We start from the raw sequence: 7,041 nt of genomic DNA, 5'->3' as shown, positions 1-7,041 counted from the left end.
GGGTAGGCGCGCCCCCTACCTCGTGCCTTCCTGGTTGATTGCTTGACGTAGGGTCCAAGTCCTCTGGATCATGTTCGTTTCGAAAATCACGTTCCCGAAGGTTTCATTCCGTTTGGACTCCGTTTGATATTCTTTTTCTGCGAAACTCTAAAATAGGCAAAAAATAGTAATTCTGGGCTGGGCCTCCGGTTAATAGGTTAGCCCCAAAAATAATATAAAAGTGTATAATAAAGCCCAATAATGTCCAAAACAGGATATAATATAGCATGGAACAATCAAAAATTATAGATATGTTGGAGACATATCAAGCATCCCCAAGCTTAATTCCTGCTCGTCCTCGAGTAGGTAAATGATAAAAACTGAATTTTTGATGTGGAATGCTACTTGGCATAATTTCAATGTAATTCTCTTAATTGTGGTATGAATATTCAGATCCGAAAGATTTAAGACAAAAGTTCAATATTGACATAGAAATAATAATACTTCGAGCATACTAACTAAGAGATTATGTTTCTTCAAAATAACATGGCCAAAGAAAGTTATCCAAAATCATATAGTCTGGCTATGCTCTATCTTCACCACACAAAGTATTCAAATCATGCACAACCCCGATGACAAGCCAAGCAATTGTTTCATACTTTTGGTGTTGTCAAACTTTTTCAATCTTCACGCAATACATGAGCGTGAGCCATGGACATAGCACTATGTGGAATAGAATGGTGGTTGTGGAGAAGACAAAATGGAGAAGATAGTCTCACATCAACTAGGCCTATCAACGGGCTAGGGAGATGCCCATTAATAGATATCAATGTGAGTGAGTAGGGATTTCCATGCAACAGATGCACTAGAGCTATGAGTATATGAAAGCTCAACAAAAAAGAACTAAGTGGGTGTGCATCCAACTTGCTTACTCACGAAGACCTAGGGCATTTTGAGGAATCCCATCGTTGGAATATACAAGCCAAGTCCTATAATGAAAAATTCCCACTAGTATATGGAAGTGATAACATAGGAGACTCTCTATCATGAAGATCATGGTGGTACTTTGAAGCACAAGTGTGGAAAAAAGGATAGTAGTATTGCCCCTTTTTATTTATTTACTCTTTTTTGGGCCTTTTTTTATTTGGCCTTTCTCTTTTTTATTGGGACAATACTCTATGAATGATGATCATCACACTTCTATTTGTTTACAACTCAGTGATTACAACTCGATACTAGAACAAAATATGACTCTATATGAATGCCTCCGGCGGTATACCGGGATAGCAATGATGCATGAGTGACTTACATGAAAGAATTATGAACGTTGGATTTGCCACAACTAAAATGTCAACTACATGATCATGCGAAGCAATATGACAATGATGGAGCGTGTCATAGTAAACGAAACGGTGGAAACTTGCATGGAAATATATCTCGGAATGGCTATGGAAATGCCATGATAGGTAGGTATGGTGGCTATTTTGAGGAAGGTATATGGTGGGTATATGATACCGGCGAAAGGCGCACGGTATTAGAGAGGCTAGCAATGGTGGAAGGGTGAGAGTGCATATAATCCATGGACTCAACATTAGTCATAAAGAATTCACATACTTATTGCAAAAATCTATTAGTTATCGAAGCAAAGTACTATGCGCATGCTCCTAGGGGGATAGGTTGGTAGGAAAAGACCATCGCTCATCCCCGACCGCCACTCATAAGGAGGACAATCAATAAATACATCATGCTCCGACTTCTTAACATAACAGTTCACCATACGTGCATGCTAAGGGAATCACAAAGTTCAACACAATCATTTCTCAAATTCACAACTACTCAGCTAGCACGACTCTAATATCACCATCTCCATATCTCAAAACAATTATTAAGTTTCAAACTTCTCATAGTATTCAACACACTCATAAGAAAATTTTATTATTAATCTTGAATGCCTAACATAATTAAAGAAAATTACCATGCTGTTTTGTAGGACTCCCAAAATAATCTAAGTGAAGCATGAGAGAAGAATGGTTTTGAAGGAAATATGCCCTAGAGGCAATAATAAAGTTATTATTTATTTCCTTATATCATGATAAATGTTTATTATTCATGCTAGAATTGTATTAACCAGAAACATAATACATGTGTGAATACATACACAAACAGTATGTCACTAGTATGCCTCTACTTGACTAGCTCGTTGATCAAAGATGGTTATGTTTCCTAACCATAGACATGAGTTGTCATTTGATTAACGGGATCACATCATTAGGATAATGATATGATTGACTTGACCCATTCCGTTAGCTTAGCACTTGATCATTTAGTTTGTTGCTATTGCTTTCTTCATGACTTATACATGTTCCTATGACTACGAGATTATGCAACTCCCGTTTACCGGAGGAACACTTTGTGTGCTACCAAATGTCACAATGTAACTGGGTGATTATAAAGGTGCTCTACAGGTGTCTCCAAAGGTACTTGTTGGGTTGGCATATTTCGAGATTATGATTTGTCACTCCGATTGTCGGAGAGGTATCTCTGGGCCCTCTCGGTAATGCACATCACTCAGACTCGCAAGCATTGCAACCAATAAGTTAGTTGTGGGATGATGTATTACGGAACGAGTAAAGAGACTTGCCGGTAACAAGATTGAACTAGGTATTGAGATACCGACGATCGAATCTTGGGCAAGTAACATACCATGACAAAGGGAACAACATATATTGTTATGCGGTCTGACCGAAAAAGATCTTCGTAGAATATGTAGGAGCCAATATGAGCATCCAGGTTCTGCTATTGGTTATTGACCGGAGACGTGTCTCGGTCATGTCTACATAGTTCTCGAACCCGTAGGGTCCGCACGCTTAAAGTTCGGTGACGATCATAATTAGGGTTTTTGTGTTTTGATGTACCAAAGGTTGTTCGGTGTCCCGGATGTGATCACGGACATGACGAGGAGTCTCGAAATGGTCGAGACATAAATATTGATATATTGGAAGCCTATATTTGGATATCGGAAACGTTCCGGGTGAAATTGGGATTTTATTGGAGTACAGAGAGGTTACCGGACCCCCCCGGGGGTTATTGGGCCTACATGGGCCCTAAGGGAGAAGAGGAGGGCCGGCCAGGGCAGGCCGCGCGCCCCCTCCCCCTAGTACGAATAGGACAAGGAATGGGGGGCGCCCTCCTTTCCTCTTTCTTCCTCCCCCCTTCCTTTTCCAACAAGGCAAGAGGGGGGAGTACTACTCCCGGTGGGAGTAGGACTCCTCCAGGCGCACCCCTTGGGCCGGCCACACCTCCCCCTCTCCCTCCTTTATATACGAGAGCAAGGGGGCACCCCAATACACACAAGTTGATCTTTGTGATTGTTCCTTAGCCATGTGCGGTGCTCCCTTCCACCATATTCCACCTCGGTCATATCGTAGTGGTGCTTAGGCGAAGCCCTGCGTCGGTAGAACATCATCACCGTCATCACGCTGTCGTGCTGACGAGACTCTCCCTCAACACTTTACTAGATCGGAGCTCGAGGGACGTCATCTAGTTGAATGTGTGCAGAACTCGGAGGTTCCGTACGTTCGGTACTTGGATCGGTCGGATCGGGAAGACGTACGACTACTTCCTCTACGTTGTGTCAACGCTTCCGTTGCCGGTCTACGAGGGTACGTAGACAACACTCTCCCCTCTCGTTGCTATGCATCACCGTGATCTTGTGTGTGCGTAGGAATTTTTTTGAAATTACTACGTTCCCCAACAGGTTTCTATAAAACAAATCTACCAACGTGCTCTAAAAGATATAAGTGAAGCACTAGAGCAAAAACTATATAACTCAAAAGATATAAGTGAAGCACATAGAGTATTCTAACAATTTCTGAATCATGAGTGTCTCTCTCAAAAAGGTGTGTGCAGCAATGATGGTTGTGGAAAACTAACAAATAAAGACTCATATAATACAAGACGCTCGAAGCAAAACACATATCATGTGGTAAATAAAAATATAGCTCCATGTAAAGTTACCGATAGAAGTAGACGAAAGAGGGGATGCCTTCCGGGGCATCCCCAAGCTTTGGCTTTTAGGTGTCCTTAGATTATCTTGGGGTGCCATGGTCATCCCCAATCTTAGGCTCTTGCCACTCCTTGTTCCATAATCCATCAAATCTTTCACCCAAAAGTTGAAAACTTCACAACACAAAACTTAAAGTAGAAAATCTCGTGAGCTCCGTTAGCGAAACAAAACAAAACACCACTTCAAGGTACTGTAATGAACTCATTCTTTATTTATATTGGTGTTAAACCTAATTTATTCCAACTTCTCTATGGTTTATAAACTATTTTACTAGCCATAGATTCATCAAAATAAGCAAACAACACACGAAAAACTGAATCTATCAAAAACAGAACAGTCTGTTGTAATCTGTAGCTAACGCAAGATCTGTAATCCCAAAAATTCTAAAATAAATTGCTGGACGTGAGGAATTTATCTATTAATCATCTGAAAAAAGAATTAACTAAATATATCTTTCCAAATAAAAATGGTAGCAGTTCTCGTGAGCGCTAAAGTTTCTGTTTTTTACAGCAAGATATTAAGACTTTCCCCAAGTCTTCCCAACGGTTCTACTCGGAACAAACACTAATTAAAAACAAAAAACACAACCAAAACAGAGGCTATATAAATTATTTATTACTAAACAGGATCAAAAAGCAAGGAATAAAAATAAAATTGGGTTGCCTCCCAACAAGCGCTATCGTTTAACGCCCTTAGCTAGGCATAAAAGCGAAGATAGATCTAGGTATCTTTAGTTGGTAATTCTTTAATGAGACATCTATCACCTTTAGGAGTTTATTTCCTTTTATCAATAATCAAACTTCTAGGCACAAAATCGAAAAAATCATTAGTAGCAAATGGTTCCTTAATGATAGTAAAAAGATTAGGATGGATACTTATAGATTTGAGATCCGCAGTTTCTTTGCTAGAGGATTCAGCCTTATTTTTTCGAACATACATAAGCATGGCAATTTTAGTTGGAGGACTTGGGGTATTCTTTACGGAAGAGAAAGAGGTTCCCAAGTTGGTAATGATACCCTCAAGTTTATCGATTCTAGTGGAATCATGATTTATTCTTTCATTAAGTATGGGTTCCTTCTCCTTAATATTTTTCAAAGTGACTCCTACTTTAGATCCATATTGAGTAATTTGGTTGTGGATATTTTGATCGAAATTTTCAATTAACTCTACGGTAGCAACTTTATTTTCAATAATTTCAAGTTTTTGCATTACATGCTCCAAAGTTAACATAGTTCCATTAACCAAAAGAGGGGGTGAGCCAAACAAATCTATCATAGCATTATAGGAATCAAAAGTGTGGCTACCCAAGAAGTTCCCTCCAGTAATGGTATCAAGGACATATCTGTGCCAAGGAATAGCACCTACATAAAAATTGCGAAGAAGAATAGAAGTAGATTGCTTCCTGGTAGATCTATTTTGAGCATTGCAAATTCTATACCAAGCATCTTTTAGGTTTTCTCGTTCCCTTTGCTTAAAATCAAGAACTTCATTTTTGGGAGACAACGGAGAAGATAGGGGACTAGCCATAATGATAAGACACACAAGCAAACAAGAAACGAGCAAAATGAGGCGAACAGAGAAATAGAGGGAGGATGGAAAGAGAGAGAGGGCGAATAAAACGGCAAGGGTGAAGTGGGGGAGAGGAAAACGAGAGGCAAATGGCAAATAATGTAATGCGGGAGATAAGGGTTTGTGATGGGTACTTGGTATGTTGACTTTTGCATAGACTCCCCGGCAACGGCGCCAGAAATCCTTCTTTCTACCTCTTGAGCACTGCGTTGGTTTTCCCTTGAAGAGGAAAGGGTGATGCAGCAGAGCAGCACAAGTATTTCCCTCAGTTTTTTAGAATGAAGGTATCAATCTAGTAGGAGGCCACGCACGAGTCCCTCGCACCTACAGAAACAAATAAACTCCTCGCAACCAACGCGATAAAGGGGTTGTCAATCCCTTCATGGTCACCTACAAGAGTGAGATCTGATAGATATGATAAGATAATTTTTTTGCTATTTTTATGATAAAGAGAAATAAAGATGCAAGTAAAATAAATGGCAAAGGAAATAACTAAGCATTGGAAGATTAATATGATGGAAAATAGACCCGGGGGCTATAGGTTTCACTAGAGGCTTCTCTCGAGAGCATAAGTATTACGGTGGGTGAACAAATTACTGTCGAGCAATTGACAGAATTGAGCATAGTTATGAGAATATCTAGGTATGATCATGTATATAGGCATCACGTCTGAGACAAGTAGACCGACTCCTGCCTGCATCTACTACTATTACTCCACACATTGACCACTATCCAACATGCATCTAGAGTATTAAGTTCAAGAGAACGGAGTAACGCTTTAAGCAAGATGACATGATGTAGAGGGATAAACTCATGCAATATGATATAAAACCCATCTTGTTATCCTCGATGGCAACAATACAATACGTGCCTTGCTGACCCTACTGTCACTAGGAAAGGACACCGCAAGATTGAACCCAAAGCTAAGCACTTCTCCCATTGCAAGAAAGATCAATCTAGTAGGCCAAACCAAACTGATAATTCGAAGAGACCTGCAAAGATAACCAATCATACATAAAAGAATTCAGAGAAGATTCAAATATTGTTCATAGATAAACTTGATCATAAACCCACAATTCATCGGTCTCAACAAACACACCGGGAAAGAAGATTACATCGAATAGATCTCCACAAGAGAGGGGGAGAACTTTGTATTGAGATCCAAAAAGAGAGAAGAAGCCATCTAGCTAATAACTATGGACCCGTAGGTCTGAAGTAAACTACTCACACTTCATCGGAGAGGCTATGGTGTTGATGTAGAAGCCCTCTATGATCGATACCCCCTCTGGCGGAGCTCCGGAAAAGGCCCCAAGATGGGATCTCGTGGATACAAAAAGTTACGACGGTGGAATTAGGGTTTTGGCTCCGTATCTGGTAGTTTGGGGGTACGTAGGTATATATAGGAGGAAGGAGTACGTCGGTGGAGC

The sequence above is a fragment of the Triticum dicoccoides genome, chromosome 6A, assembly GCF_002162155.2.
Source record: "Triticum dicoccoides isolate Atlit2015 ecotype Zavitan chromosome 6A, WEW_v2.0, whole genome shotgun sequence".
In the NCBI taxonomy this organism is placed as follows: domain Eukaryota; kingdom Viridiplantae; phylum Streptophyta; class Magnoliopsida; order Poales; family Poaceae; genus Triticum; species Triticum dicoccoides.
The sequence above is the reverse complement of the archived record's forward strand: the minus strand, read 5'-3'. Positions refer to the sequence as shown.